We start from the raw sequence: 16348 nt of genomic DNA on the forward strand, positions 1-16348 counted from the left end.
TCTCAATGGATTGAATTTTTGCTGAGAAACAACAAAACTTCTTTTAAAAGGGCCATGACTTATTCCATCTAAATCCAGTGGCTTTTTTTTTTTTCTGTTAACAGTCAACTCTCTTGTCCACTTTCAAAATTTTTAAAGTATTTTTTTAAATTGTGGTCAAATATTCATATCATGAGATGTACTGTTTTAACCACACTCACACTTTCGGGCAACCATCACCGACATCCATCTCCAAAACTCTCTTTATTTTGAAAACTAAAAACTTCACCCATTAAAATCTACTTTCTTTTTAGTAAGGAAGTTTCACCTTAATAGATGAAAATAAAAGAAACAATTATGCAAAGTAGAAAAGGGTTAGTCTGCTGAATGAAGTCAGTCCACAGAAAACAATTATCTTCAAACTATTCTCTATAGGACTGATTAAAAAAAAAAAATCCAGACCTTCATCACCTAAATTGACAGCCTAATCCTGATATAATTCAGTTCTCTTTAAGATGGTATTACTTGTTTTAGCTTAGTAAAGAGAAAATAGTTTAAAATATTAACCATGAGGGTTATCTTTATGACTGACACAAAACAGGATTAACATTTCCTTTGAAATATTACCCCACTGGACCCCATACCCAGGATTCTGATTCAATTGATTACCAACATTTCTTTAAGCTTCCCTGAAAAGTCTCCAGTGCAGCCAAGGAAGATTCCTAAAGTTTAAGGGAGTGATATGGACTGAATATCAATTTGAAGCCATGGAATAAATATGCAGAAAGCGGTGGGTCTCAGCCTTCTGAGTTTTCTGAACTCAGAGACCACTTTGAGAATGTGATGAAGTTATGGATCATATCCTTGAAATACATGTCTACTTCCATAAGCTTGCAAAACTCATTGCCTATTGCAGGGGGCCATGGTCCACCTGAAGCTCACCTTCACATGCTGAGAGCAGAAGAAGCAGGGACAATAGCCAAGGAAGAAACCTTATTTGGGGAACACCAATAAATAGTGAGCCAGCTGAAAGAAATAAAAAGGAACCAACCCAGGAAACTGAGAACATGTGGGCGGAAAGGTGGAAAGAGAGCCAAATGAAGTCAAGACCCGAGAGAATTTTGAGAGAAAAGGGTAATACAGAGTCAGATGCTATGCATGGGCCAAACAATGGTATTGGAGATGGTTGAGAGTAAACAGCAGGACCTGTGGAACAGTCAAGCACGTTCTGCTGGAAGACTGGAGAGGGTACCATAGATGTAGAGAGGTGAGGAGGGCAGAAAGGGCAAAGGAAGTAGCCGTTAGGAGGAAACTACAAGGAGGTATGTATGTGGGAGGAGTCTCAGGACAGTGGTGGGTGCAGGGCCAGAAGGCTGAGGGTGGAAATGAGGGTACAGTGTGGTTTACACATGATTAGTGTTACTGTGAACAGTTTCCTTTCCCAGATCTCACCTGCCTCCTTCCCACATACACCTTTCTGCTTCTGTTCCCTGGTTTTGCCTGACCTCCAGACTCCACAATATCTAGCAATCTCTTCCCTAACCCACATCTTCATCCAGTTGCCTGGATCTCAGTAATCCTACATCTGAGTGCTGTCACTGCTTTCCCAAATGTCCCCATCCCACCATTTCTCCCTTGCCCAAGCCTCATCCATACAGGATGGTGCTTTCACCCCACGACACTTCCGCTACGTTGTCCATCTTCTCTAACTATTAGAAGTGGGCCTGCCAAAGGGTTGGACTATATTTTCCAAAAATAGCCTACACCAGTATATCCCATCCCACGTGATCTCCTACAATGTGGAACTGATGTTCTTCACCACGAGAGGTGGGGTCTAGGCCTCCTCCCCTGAATCTGAGCAGATCTCTGACTTGCATGTAATCAAAAGACTGACAGGAATAACAATGAGTAGTCATCATCAGAAAAAGACCAGGTCAGAAAAAGGCGATGGAGCTTCTACCTTGTTCAATGGCAATTTTGTGCTTGCAGCCCTGAACTACCCTGTAAGAAGTCTGACTACCTAAAGGCTGCCATGCTGTGAGGAAGCCCAGTGCCAGTGAGTAAAGAAACTCTTGAACGAGTCCAGCTAAGCCTTCAAGTCTTCCTTGCTGAGACCCCAAACACCATGGAGCAACACAAAGTTGTCCTCTCTGTCCCTTTCTGGAATTCCTAATCCACAGTGTCCATGAACCTAATAAAATGATTGCTGTTTTATGCCACTAAATTTAAAGAGGTTTTGTGGCAATAGTAGTGGCTATGTTTCTCTCCTGGACTGTTAGTGTCCTGAGAGCAGGGTCTGTAGCTGATTTTCTAGGAGTACAGTGCTGACGTGTGAAAATCAGGTGACCCAAAAGATAAAGCAACTCTCTGCTTTCTTAATGAGAAAATAAGGAAAAAAGTTTTTTGTCAGTTTAAACATATGAACTTTCAAGGTTAAAATTGAAATAGTTAATTTTCCAATTATAATTAATTTACATGTGCATATTCACAATCACACATTGTAGAAGATAATATACTTAGAAATATAGCTCTTTTTCCTTCCGATGCTTTGACACAATTTTATTAAATTCTTGATACATATCTTCGTCAACAGTACCTTAGTCATTGTTAGAGTTACTTTTTGGTCATCTAACAGATTCTGAAACCCACCATCTTCACATCCTTTTACCCAGTTTGAGATAAAGCACTTTGGAATGTGTGTATGAGTCTGTCACTGGACATTTTATCCAGCGTCAATGGTGCATTTATACAACATGAGACCAGTTTTTAATTTTATTGCCCATAGATGTGTTTTCATGAGCACTACAAAATAAGTGATCGCCACTTTGTTGCTTTCCAAAATAATCTGAAAAGTCTTGTGTACAATCCTATCTAATGTGCCATTCTTTGAGGGCGGAGCCCATGAAATTTACACTAAAGCTATGTAAATTTACTTCCTTTTAAAATCATTCCATTAGATGACCTCTAGAGCATCCAATGCTGGTACTTATTTTAGGTAATTTCAATTCAAGCTAATGTGTCCTGCCTAACAATGTTTGTTGTTTTAAGTAAGTAAATGAGCTCTAATTCTAGTTACAACAAGGCTTTGCAAGGACTCATCCGCCATATATTGGGTAGATACCCTGGAACATGTATATGAAATGGAAGAATAATTCTTGTGGTCTTTAAGGAGATGGAGCTCAGGGAGGATTTTCAGGTTATAAGAGGGCAAATCTGAAGATAGAGGCCTGTTGAGAGGAAATCATTTACTTCAGGGGAGAGATAATGAGGATACTCGTAACTGTTTTCAGTAGGTTTGGAAAGGATGTGAAAGGCACTAGCAAAGGCAGAAGTGATAGAGCTTGGCCAAGTTGGGGAGGCAGTGTATACAGTGAAAATACCAGCTCTATAATGTGAAGATCCTGAGTTCAAACCCAGGCCTGTCATTAAATAGGCTGTGTGACCCTGACCAAGTTACTAAGCCTCTCTGAGCTTCAGTTTCTTTCATTAAAGAGTTGTCAGAAGAATAATATAAGGTCATATGATGAAACATAGAAAAAACATGTAAAAAGACAGCTGACTGGAGTGTTCCTGAACATACTTCATCAAGAACATCTATTAATCTATTATGACTGATAACTGATTGGATGGGGGGGTTTGGGAGTGAGGAATCATTACTTCCTACAGAATAATAATAACAATAATAATAATAATAATAATGTCCTCTTACAACAGGTCATCCCTGATGTCTGCTTTAAAAAAATCATGTCTTAAACTTTTTTTCCCCAGAAGTGTCAAAGTTGTTAGAAAACAATAGAATACAATTGCAAAGTGGTCTATTAACAGGGGATTATTTCTAAATGGCATTCTTAAAAATCTGTAAATTACATTTCATGGAATGAAACGCAATGAGTGGGACAAAGGATCTCTTTTTCCCTGACTCTGCTATTGGGAGAAACCACCACATACATCACCAAATAAAAGAAGTCTGGTGTCCAAAATTACCAGGCTGAAAAATCACACTGCCAAATAAAATGTTCATCTGAAACAAAAGCCTAAACTCTTGAAGGTCAGAAGCAATCAGAGGGGAGCCCTGAGATATGGAGCCAGCAAATGGATAAGCTTCTTATAAGGAAACCTGGTTGACAGAGCAGAATCCAGGGCTGCAAGATGGGCGCTTGGATGCTGATTCCACCCCATGGCCATGCCTTCCCCAGGCTTCCCCTCCTCACTTCAAAGTGCCCTCACTCGTGGCAGAAAGAATTTTCTAAAGCATAGCTCTGGTATCCCTTCCTGGATGGTTACTCAGTTCCACCAAGTCAAGCATGAAAATACTGCCAGTGAGGGAAAGCAAAATTAATTACACTTTATACATTATAAAAGAAAGAATTTCATTTAATAAAGTACTTAAAGGTACTTGGGCAGCAGCACACAATATCCTTGTTCTTCCTCACTTGTGCATATCTTAACAGATCTCTCCCTATTCAGGCGCTCCTGGGTGACTCAGTCGGTTAAGTGTCTGACTGCAGCGCAGGTCATGATTTCAGCGTCTTGGGAGTGAGCCTAGCATCAAGACTTCGTTGGGCCCTGCATCAGGCTCCCTGCTCAGCAGAAAGTTTCCTTGTCCCTACCCACCATTCATTCTTTCGGTCTCTCTCTCAAATAAATAAATAAATAAATAAAATATTTTTTAAAAAGACCTCTCCATACTCATAAACAGACATCTTCCTTCTCTCTCTCATTTTACAGCTACATGATGCCTCAATGTGTGCTATACCACAGTCTATTCAACTGGTTCCCCACTGCTGGACACTGGGGTGTTTCGAGCCTTCTGGGGTTCCAATAAAACCCAGGCAATAAGCCGACACCCGTGCTGTCATAGGGCCCCACAGACGGAGGTGGGTTTGCTCGGTACTTCCGCTAGATGATGCTGGAGTCCCCTCAGCAGAGGGTGCACAGTCTCCTACACTCGTGAGTGAAATAAAATTCTGATTTCTGGGGTGCCTGGGTGGCTCAGTCGTTAAGCATGTGCCTTTGGCTCAGGTCATGATCCCAGGGTCCTGGGATCGAGCTCTGCATCGGGCTCCCTGCTCAGTGGGAAGCCTGCTTCCCCCTCCTCCCATTTCCCCTGCTTGTGTTCCCTTTCTCTTCTGTCAAAAAAATAACTAAAACCTTTAAAATAAATAAATTCTGATTTCCATTTTGAATGTTTTTGTTTTCCTTCTGTGTTATTTTGTGGACCTCTCTCTTTGGAAGCAGACATTAAATTTATAGAGAGGCTGATCAGAGACTATCCTCACCACGAAGGCAAAAAAAATCAAAACACCTCATTTCATCCCTTATAAGGATCCAATTAGTAGTAGAGATAACAAGTGCACGACTGTGGAGGAGCTAGACATTCTCGGGAGACACAACTGACTTAGAAGATTTTATGGAAGAAAAGGGATTTGAGGGGGCCCTTGAAGAAAGCAGAGATGCCAGGGAAGCAGAGGAAAACCTTTAGGTTCCCGAGCAGAAAGATACATCGAGTGTGGCGAGAAGGATGAACAAGCTGGCTGTGGCAAGACAGCACGTAGATGATTGAGGACAGAGCTTAGACGTGTAACCAGGACCCGAATGTGGAAAACCTTCAATTCCAATGGGCAAAGTTTGGTCCTTCTGATTTAGGATCTCTGATCTAGGCTATATGAAGTGTGAATCTACATCCTGGTTTATCCAGGGCTGTTCTGGTAGGTGTCTATTGTCTTAGCACGTCTATTACTCTCAAGCATCCCAGTTCAGATGATAAAGTAATGAGTTGTCCCAGCAGTAGGGACCACTAAAAATCTGTGGACAAGAGAGAGATGATGAAAGAAATATTTCAGCCAAATAAACGTGAAAACTGGATACACACAGAATGGCTGGAAGGAGAGAGGCAGGTGGGAGGCGACCAGGACATCACCCGGCAGGGTAGCAGGAACGCGGAAGCTGGAGGAAGGACAGTAGGTCTGACTGGTTTGGAGCAAAGATTCTTAGCCTGCCTCCCTGGAGCTGCCGCCTCCTCATTTGTCAGCTGAAGCTACTGGATTGGCTGCAAAAGGGCCCTTTCCGTTCTAACACTCCAGGGTGGAGGAGATGATTGCTACAATCTAGGTGCAGGGCTAGTGGAAGAGTGGAAAGGAAAACAAGAGCAAGGGATGGTGAAGGACAGGGAACAGTCCGAACAGTGGAGCGTGCGTGACAAGGAGAGCAGGGCTGCTGCTGCTGATGTGAAAGGTGTGCAGACTATCGAGCTCAACTGTGACACATTGCACGAGGTCAGCTTTATACGCGCTGTATCTGAGATGACAGCCGGCCGAGGAAGTGGTGACTTACCGATACCTATAAAAGGACATCATGATGTAACCAAACCCAATGAGAACAAGGGCTGGGATGGACCACACAGAGATTTCCGGCAAATGACCTTAGTGAGGCCAGGTGGTCACTCATTCACGGTGCTCAGGTCTGGTGCAAAGACCACAGGTGAATAAACAAAGCATGGGAGTCTGAGCATCAGACAGGGAAAGCAGTGCAGGTTTTTGGGGATTTTTAAAAATTTATTTATTCACTTTTAGGGAGGAGGGAGGCAGAGGGAGAGAATCCCCAAGCAGACTCCCCAATGAGTGCGGAGCCTGACGTGGGGCTCCATCTCATGACCCATGAGATCATGACCTGAGCGAAACCAAGCATCAGACATTTAACCAACGGAGCCACCAAGTGCCCCCAGTATAGGTTTTTAATGGCAAGGCCAGTTGGCAATTCCAGCCATTGCCAAAGGCTCTGAAGGACACTCTCTGCTTCTATTCAGAATGTCATTAAGGTAAACCTCTGCCTATACCTGCATGGCTTTGAGCCTGAGAAAGTACCCCCATCTAGTCCTTTAGCTTTGTTTCCCCAGTGACCAAAAGGATGTGCCACCAGAAGTCTTTACCATGAAAGGGTCTTTGGTTAATGGAGGGTCCTACAGGTAGATTTGGGTCCAGGGGATGTCAGCTTCTCCTCACAGGCTGGAAGACTGGCTCCTGGACTATCTGAGTTCTCTTACCCTGCAGCTCATGTCTCCAGGTCTCAAAAGATCATCAAAGAACATCTTTACTAGACCAGCTTGATGTACTTACAGTAAATGCACTTTAAAATAATTCCTTGAACAAATCATCCAAGAGCACCAGCTTCCTAGCAGAAGATACTGAGGAATGAAAAGTCTTTCCCCTCAGGCTTCCACTACTTTGTGATGAGATCAGAAGCAGATAATTAAATCGCCTAGGGCCATGTTGCTCGACATAAATTTAAAACCGCAAGGTGAGAGTTAAAATATTGTAATTGTATTTAAGCTGAAAGAATGGGAAATGGTTTTTTCCCCTCTTTGCAAATGTTTGTGTGCAAACTTTTCCTTCTTAAAAGAGAACACTTTCAACTGAAAAAGAAACACTAAAATCATGCACAGATGAGTCATGAAATTCCAGGTTTATTAGAGATAAAGTGTTCTCACATGATCACAAGATTCTGCGGTTCCGAAAAGAGATGAGTCGCCTGGAGCTTGAGGACAGGACTGTCTCTCATTCACTCACCCAGCTAACACACCTGACACACCATGATGCTGAAGTCAAGTGAACGTTTTTTATATGGCATCAAAGTTCTATGTCTGGAACTAACTGTAACCCAACAGCTAATGCTCACTGTAACAGCATGCTGAGATAGGAACAGGAAGTGCACAGAGAAGAGGAAAGAAAGATAAAACAGGGCGACTATTCAAGCCAAACTGCTCTGAGAAATGTCCACTCAAGCTGCCAGGGACTTAAATACCAAAGGAAAGGTAAATTGGATTAGATACGTTTGGAAGAGAGTTCCAGTAAGATGCTTGCTAACTTCCGATTGCATTTAATGGCATTACACGGGCTCTGCTTCTAGAAAATGATGTTTGCATACAGCACGCTGCATTTCTGGATCCTGTGCTTACAGAAGGTACACCCGAGCGAAGAGCTGAGATGTATGCAGCTTGCAAAGAAACAAATGCTGTCAGGACATCAGTCAAATCCTCCACAAGCCCTACAATAAAGAGTAAGTAAAAGGGGTGGGGGTGGATGAGGGATAAATCATGACTGGGTTTTTTGTTGGTTTGGGTTTGGGTTGTTTTGTTTTGTCTTTCCTATGAAAGATCCTTTGTGAACCTGAATCGTCCAGCTTGTCACATTGGCTGTCTACAAGATTAATTCCAGCTAATTGCTCAGCTGTCCCGCTGCCTATGTCACACAAGTCTATAAAACATGACTGAAGTTGAAAAAAAAAAAAAAAAAGATGAAAAGAGAAGAGGGAAAAGCACATCTCCAATCATGTTTCTATGTTCTCTTTTTTAAATCATTGAGATTATTCCTTCCAGTCTCATGACCTGGTGTTACTGACAAAACATTCTTCTCCTAGCCTTCTGATCATTCCTTCCCATAGCCCACATTTTAGGACTAGCTGGAAGGTCATACAGGCCAGGGCCAGGGGAGCCACACTGTACGATGGCCACCTGAGTCCCTCCCTTATCATACTTACTTTGTCATCTGGGGTCATGGATGGGGTCAGTTGGGCAGTGTGATGAGCTTGCTGGCTCTGCCTGGACCCAAAGCTCTGTGTGCTGATGGGCAGCCAGGACAGTACGCTTGCAAAGGGAAATGGACAGCACATCCCCCTCTGCACACAATCCACCCATGCATGCACATGGACAACTACTTTCACCTCTCCTCATCTCCTGACTCTCTGTGTTCCCCAGTTAGCAACCTATTGTCATGGATGTCTGTTCTGCAGGTTCTGGAGGTATGTGGGCCTAAATGCTTCGCTGTGTTCCTCTGGTCTTTCAATGCTTCCTGCACGTTGCCTCTTCCCTCTGTGACCTGCAGGCTGTGTTGCTGGGACAACTACACACGGCTGCTTAGAAGTTCTGGGTCAGATATTGTGCATTAGCTAGCTATGCACCCTGTCCAATCTCTTTTTAGCAAACTTGCCTCGACTACAGCGGCTGAGAGGCTACAAACTACATTTCCCAGGCTCCCTGGCAGCTCCAGGTCTATGTGTGATGTGGACTCTGACAAGCAGACATATTCACAGGAGATTTGGAAGGAGAAAATGTGGAGCAGTGGCTGTACAGGGAGATTGGCTGCTATTATGGACCCCGTGCGTGTGATTGCCTGGGGGCAGCTATGGCAGATTCTCATGTCCACTACCTAGTAACAGCAAAGCTGAGTATGAGCAACATTAGCAAGGGAGTAACTGCCAGAACAGTCTTGGTTCTCTTGGGTTCATAATATCTTGTAATAAACCGTTCTCTGCTTAAATCTGGTATAGTAGCTTCTGTTACCTATAACTATTAACAACAATCAAAACAACTTCTTGCCCTTATCCTTTCATTATTTTCCCTTACTGAGGACTGTCCCCACCTCATACTACAGAAGATGCTTCAGATACATGCGCCAAAACCCTACTTGAGAAATGACAAATTTCACTAATCTCGAGTACGCCTTTTATTTGCATTAGCGCTCATGGCCTGGTTGATTCATTTAACAAATATCTGCTAAAGGATGATTTGTGTTAGGCACTGAGCCACCATGGAACCACACAATTCTTGCCTTCATGGAGACTTCCAGGAGCTTACCATCTAGTGTGAAAAGAGTAGCTTCATTTATTTAGCATCTACTACGGCCAGACACTACAATTAACACCCTAAATATTAAACTCCTATAACCCTCCCCAAGAAAGCGTGAAGTGGATATTATCTTCCCTATTTTACAGACAAAGGAACTAAGGCTTCCGGAGGACAGAATTATGTATCTGGTATATATACTGCAAATGCCTTGAGGGTGGGGAAAAATTCACTAGCCGCATCTTTGAATTTTTATAGTTGAAAGAGCTCATCTATTTCCATCTTCTACCTATTCCAGAATCTCTTTTATGGCTTACTCTGCTAGGTAGCTAACCTAAATCCATGATGCCTTCCTTACAAATAGAAGACCTATTTTGTTCAAAGTAGCATTGAACTGAGCTAAAAACTTAATTTCCTGGATATCTTCACATTTAGGAGATGTCATGTGACTCCAGTTCTGGCCAGTGAGAATTAATTTGAAGGCACTGAGGATTCTAGAAAATTTTCACTTGCTTCATGTGAGCTGTCCCTTCTGGATCCAACCTTCTTCGTCCTGTTGGGATGAGCATGTGTGGCTAAAGGTAAGGCAGCTCACTTCAAGCACCAAAGATGAAGGATACGTAAAGACAGCAGGGGCAGAAAGAGGAGCCTGGGTCCTTGGTGGCACCCTAGTGCTTTGATCCGAACTGAAGAGGTTAATTCAGGACATTTTATTGTGTGAGAATTTTGTTGGTTCATCGCTATTTGTTAAGCCACTGTGGTTGGTTTTCTGTTACTTGGACTGAAATGCATTCTCTAACTAACACACATCCTCAACACTCGGGATGCCAAAGACTCTGCTTAAATCTTTTCCATGATGGGAAACCAACTGCCCAAAGATGTCACTTACATTTTTGGATGGCCCCATAGAAATTAGTGTTTCCTCCCCCTAAACTGCAATTCCATCCTGTACAAGAGATAGCACTTCGGGGCTTAAGAATGGAATTTAAGACAAAAAGCGTCATACTGAATACTCTTACACAGACAATCTCAAGTAATCCTCCTATAATCCGGTGTGGTAGGTTGCATTGTACCCACTCTAGGATAGAAGATAGTGTGTATTTCAGTATATCCCTTAAGTGGCTACAGTAATCTCCTTGGGCTGCCCTAACAAAGCCATACAAATTGGCTGGCTTAGCACAAGAGAACTTCATTCTTGCATGGTTCTGGAGACTAGAAGTCTGAAATCAAGGTGGTGGGACGTCTATGTTCCCTCTGATGGCTCTGGGGAGGAAACTTGCCTTGCCTCTTCCAGCTTGGTGCTCCTTGGCTTGTGGCAGTACTGCTCTAATCTCTGCCTCGGTCTTCACACAACCTTATTGATTATCTTCTACCCTCTTATAAGAACATCAGCAACACTGGATTTAGGAACTACTTAATCCAGTATGACCCCGCCTTGCTAAACACATCTGCAAAGACCTTATTTCTAAATAAGGTCACCGTCTGAGGTTGCAGATGGACATGAATTTGAGGAGGTAGGTTGGGGTGCTATTTAACCCACTAGAGTGGCAGAGCCTTTAATCAAGGTTTTTCTTCAGCTGTTTGGGAGTTAAGGATAATGAATTTGTGTCTAAACCTGTACATATAGCACAGAGAATTCTTGAGATATAAAATTTAAAACACCTTGACAAAGCTACCAAAACAAACCACTGTCACCTGATTTTAATTGCTTAGATCTTTAAGATAAGTGTCATGCACCAAGTCTTACATTGTCTTGAATTATATATAATTAAGTTCTACTTCCATGATGCAAACCCTACTGCGTCTAAAATTGGCTTCACTTTCATAGTTGAAAATAAACTTTCACAGTTTACACATACTGATATATTTCCCTATGTTTGAATCTTAAAAGAGTACGTGGGGAAAGAGTGAAATCTCTGTTTATTCAAACATTACTAATATGTGTGGATTGTTTTAATTTATTCTCTTATAGTCTGTATATATGTTATACAAAGTTATCTTAAAAATACTGCCTAGTGGAAGGGAGGTGAAAATAAAATAAGACAAAATCAGAGAGGGAGACGAACCATAAGAGACTCTTGACTATAGGAAACAAACTGAAGGTTGCTGGAGAGGAGGTGAGTGAGGGGGATGGGGTAACTGGATGATGGGCATTAGGGAAGGCATGTGATGTAACAACCACTGGGTGTTATACACAACTGATGAATCACTAAACTCTACCTCTGAAACCAATACACTGTATCTTAATTAAATGAATTTAAATAAAAAAAATACTACTTATTCCTATAACAACCCTAAAAAGTGGTCTTATCAGAGGTAGGTATTTTAAATCACAATCCCTTGCAACATAGCCTGCACAGTAGATACATAAAGAAGAAGTGGAGTCTTTTATTTAATGTTCATTCAATTTTATCATCCTTGCCCATAATAATTAATACATAATGGAAATATTAGTAAACTGTAAGAAGTTTCAGGCATGCAGAAAAGGGGAAGGAGGAAACTTCATGGCAGGAAATGTCAAGGTTTAATGGGAATTTAGTCCCTAATCTAAAACATTTAATTATTTGTAAAGTACTTTTATACTCTTTAATAAGTCACGCTATAATTCATGCAAGTCCCATATCTTCTATACATTCCTGAAGCAGAAACCTCTGTTGGATCTGCCTGGTTCCCGGAGACATGTGCTCCTTCTGTCTATGAAGCTAACTAGGTTAATCTCCTATCTGTAACATTTTAAAATAAAAAGGAATTTTAACGCTCTTATAGAATTATCAAAGAAGTACCTTTTGCTCATTTAAGGATTAGGAAAAAAAAAAAACACCTCTAATCCAATAAATCTCCTATCTAATTTTGGTAATGGATATATAACTTCATTTTTGAAATACAGATAAAAGGATATTAGAAATGGGAATGTATCAATAAGGATGTTGCTATAAAAGCTGTAAACAGCTGACTCCTCATATCTTCCTTTCATCTCAGAGAACACCATAAAACGACGCCTCTTAACAGAAACCTGAGCTAATTGGTGTTTCTGCCAGTGAACAAAAGCAGATATAACAGAAAAAATGACTGCAGACAAACAGATCATAAGCCCGTGTTATATAAGTTTACATCCGTGAAGTCTTAACATAGAGATAATGTTGAGAAGCCTTATACTCTCTTCAGTATGCAAAACAATGGAAGAAAAGAACTCTTTAAATGCTTTACATGCTTTAAAAACTACAAGTTCTACTTGTTTAAATTCACATTCTTTTTTTTTTTTTTTAAGATTATTTGTTTGTTTGTTTGTTTGTTTTTGTGAGAGAGGGAGAGAGAATGCCAGATGGAAGAAAGACAGAGGGAGAGGCCGACTTCCTGCTGAGCAGGGTCTGAACGTAGGACTGGATCCCAGGACGCTAGGATCATGACCTGAGCCGAAGGGAGATGCTTAACCAACTGAGCCACTCAAGCACTCTAAATTCACATGTCTAAATTGAGGTGAAAATGCCACCACCATTCCTGTGACACTGTCCCTTCTTTTCATGTAGATACAGAATACCACGTGTGAATGTAATATCTGTGTCTTTAATTGATTGTTCAGTTGCAGAACTACCTTTTACATTAGAGCAGCTATTAAAGATAAGCTGATTTCCTGAAAGCTTCAAAATATACATGGATAAGTAAAATATACTCCCTACACTTGAGGAACTTACAATCGGACAGAGGAAAGACAAAAGGCTCAGAGCAGAAAGGCCACAGGACCAACCTACAAACAAATCCTGTTTGGCTGCTGGGATCATGATGCTCTTCGAGGAAAGAGCCACATCTGATCTGCACACTGAAGAACCCATCAAGTTCCAGTGAAGGGAGAGGGCACCCCAGGACACAGGAAGGTAGGACAAAGCCACTGGGTCCTAACCTTGGCTCATACAGTCATGTGGCCAGAGTTTGAAACATGATGTATCCAGATTCTAGTCCCCATTTATTGGTGTGTGTCCCTCAAGGTGGAGAGCTTATATGCTCAACAAGGCAGATTCCTGGGACAAAAAGATGAGAGTAGGAACCTATGGGAAATATTCAGAGCACAGGAGTCGGTCATACTCCAAGCAGAGATTGAGCCAGGAAGTGAAGTGAGAAGCAACACCGACTCCTCCATGGGCTTGAAATGCCAGGCTTAAGAGGATGGGAACCACCCAAGATCTATGGGTGGAGGAATGATATCATCAGAGCTGTGTTTCAAGCAAAGACACCTGGCAGTGGTCCCAAAGGCAGATGTGATAGGCAAAGACTCTAGGCAGGAAATGTATCACCAGTAATGATAACTTGGGGAAAATGTAGGGCCTGCACTAAGGTCACAGCAGCAGAGCGGAGGGGGAGAAACAGATGCTAGAGAGAATGGGGGAAGCCTTGGATAGCGAGCTGGAGGCAGAACAGAGCTAGAAAATGGCAGGTGAGCGGTGTGAAGGCAGGTCTGACTGGAGGGCCCAGAGTGCAGGTGGCCAGTCCAGAGCTCAGGTCTCCAGGTGGCTATCAGATGTTGCTTCCTGCTGGTATCACCATTGCCTACTCCAGGAAGGCCTCTAGGTCCTCTAGACCTCATTCTCCAAAGCTCCGCCCAGACTTGCTCCCATCACCTGCGAGAAAATCAGACCCAATGAGTGCACTTCCCTGAGATGGACACGGTCTTCCTCCTGAGCTCCAGCTCCCTGTGCCACCCTCTGGTAGCAGGCCGGTCTCTGAGCTCTGCTCTCACTGGTGGGCTAGCTCACCTCGGGCATAGATGCCTGAGCAAGGCAGAGCACACACTCAGCTCCACAGGCACTAAGACTCCTCCTTCAAAATCACGGCTCCACGAAAAATGACGGCAGCCGCAAAACAAAAATAAAAAGCGTAACACTGACCACCGGAGAAGTACAAGTTGGGAGGGACATGGGGTTTGATTCTCATTCTGCTTTGTTTTGTCTTTAATCAGAAGGCAAAGCCACGGGAAGGGAAAGCTGGCAGAGGAAACAACAGAACAGTGTCAACACTCCCGTCTCAATGGATCTGGCTGTGATGCGATGAAGGTCAAGACCAGCTAATAAAAGGTCAGGGCTTGTGATGCACCATCAGGGCCAGGAAGGCTTTTGTTTGTTCTGTTTTGTTTTCTGTAACTCAGGGTCTGGCAGTCGTTGTAAGGGAGCAAAACAAACAAGTTCTGGCCGCTGCTAGGCTCCTGTACGGGCCCTGCCCAATGCCAGGGCACTGGGGTGCTCTGTGTCCGCAACAGCCCCCACAGCTGCACAGCACAGTGGCCCGCATCCTTCTGGCAAGCTAAGAGCAAGAAGCAGGGCAGGCTGGCCATGGGCAGAAGACTGAGAAAGCATGTGGGCCCAGGACAAATGGGCACTTGTTCCCTGGCGGGTGTTGGGCAATGACTTTCATAAACAGCGAAGGGGGAGGAAGGAGGCCCAGCCAGCATGCCTGTGCGCCTGCGGCAGCGGGGAGAAGAGGCCTGTTCTGGCATCTTTGGGTGACTCTGCTATTGGCAGAAACATCAGCAAGACCTGAAACAGAAAACTCTAGAATTTGGGGTTCTCCCAGGACCACAGACCTGCAGTGTCCCAGCTCCAGATATGCCATCCTGTTTTCCGACCTCTCTGTACTTGCTATTCCCTCTTCCCAGAGTGCCCCCCCCATTGGCTCGCAACACATTCTTAGCCTGGTGACAATTCCATTCATCTTTCAAGTGCCGGCCAATGTGTCGCCACTTCTAAGGAATCGTCTCTCATGGTCCTAGGCACAACGGACTGCCTCTTCCTCTTGTCTCCAACGGTGTTATGGCACACCGTGATCAACACCCGCGCGCGATGTGCGATACTGTACTTAAGGGAGCTGCTGTTTGGTCAGTTGTGTGTTATTTACCTTGGAATCCACAGCACTTACAAGCAGTGGCTCAATGGTCCCTGTGGAAGACGTGGACACCACATGCCAGTCTCGCCCCTTACTCCTGAGAAGATCAATGAATATAAACTCTGCTGCTAGTGGCCTCACTTTGACCCCTCACCCCTGGATGGAGGGAAGAAGCACTGTCTTCCAGAAACCTATTCTGGTTTCGCAACTCCTAGCAAATAAGTTCCTTTAAGACTCTGTCCACTGCTCCCCACTGGCTATCTCTCACCCCTCCGGGCTGCCTGGACCAGGACCAGGACCAGGAAGAAGACGAGAGAACTCTGGGAACCTCTCTGCATCTGCCTGAGGCAAGAAGTAATTCTCACCATGAAACATAAATCCCAGACGATGATCTCATCATGGGTGTCAACACAGCCTCTTCCATAAAGCAGAGAACAGTTGTTCCAATACTGGGAGAGTCTTCCTCTCTATGCCACCCAGGTCTTGCCAAGTGCTCAACAGATGTTTGCTGAATGGAGCAGATTTATCTGGTCACTTTTGATTAGATGTTCTTATCTCAACTTCAGAACCTTCGTAATGAAAAAAGAGGTGAAGCTGGCATTGATCCATTCATTTTACATAAGTGTAGACAGTCCCACATTATCACAGGCCCGGCTAGAAGAGTGAGGCAGGAAAGGCTCCAAGAAGGAGTTATCGGAGACTGATGTACTTGAAGTGTGGGAAGCATTTGCACATGCTGAGAGGTGTGGAAGAAGAGAGCATTCCAAGTGGCCTGGGAGCATAAGCAAAGGCTTGAAGATGAGAAAGTAGAAAGCATGCTGAACTGTCTGTCCTTGTCATATGCTCCCCTCTAAGGTGACAACAGCACAGGCTAGAATC

At 43.4% G+C, this 16348-nt stretch overlaps 1 protein-coding gene and 1 long non-coding RNA gene across 3 annotated transcripts in view; one reads left to right on the top strand and one right to left on the bottom strand.

Moving 5' to 3' along the window:
- The window catches only part of CHN2 (chimerin 2), a 290529-nt gene that overhangs the window by 225916 nt on the left and 48265 nt on the right, over nucleotides 1-16348 (bottom strand). The gene's annotated exons all lie outside the window — the stretch shown is intronic.
- On the top strand, nucleotides 7554-9293 carry LOC116569465. Its single transcript, XR_004277042.1, has 3 exons — nucleotides 7554-7789; nucleotides 7885-8034; nucleotides 8955-9293. It is a non-coding gene; the product is annotated as an uncharacterized LOC116569465 (long non-coding RNA).

This window comes from Mustela erminea, chromosome 11 (genome assembly GCF_009829155.1).
Source record: "Mustela erminea isolate mMusErm1 chromosome 11, mMusErm1.Pri, whole genome shotgun sequence".
NCBI lineage: Eukaryota > Metazoa > Chordata > Mammalia > Carnivora > Mustelidae > Mustela > Mustela erminea.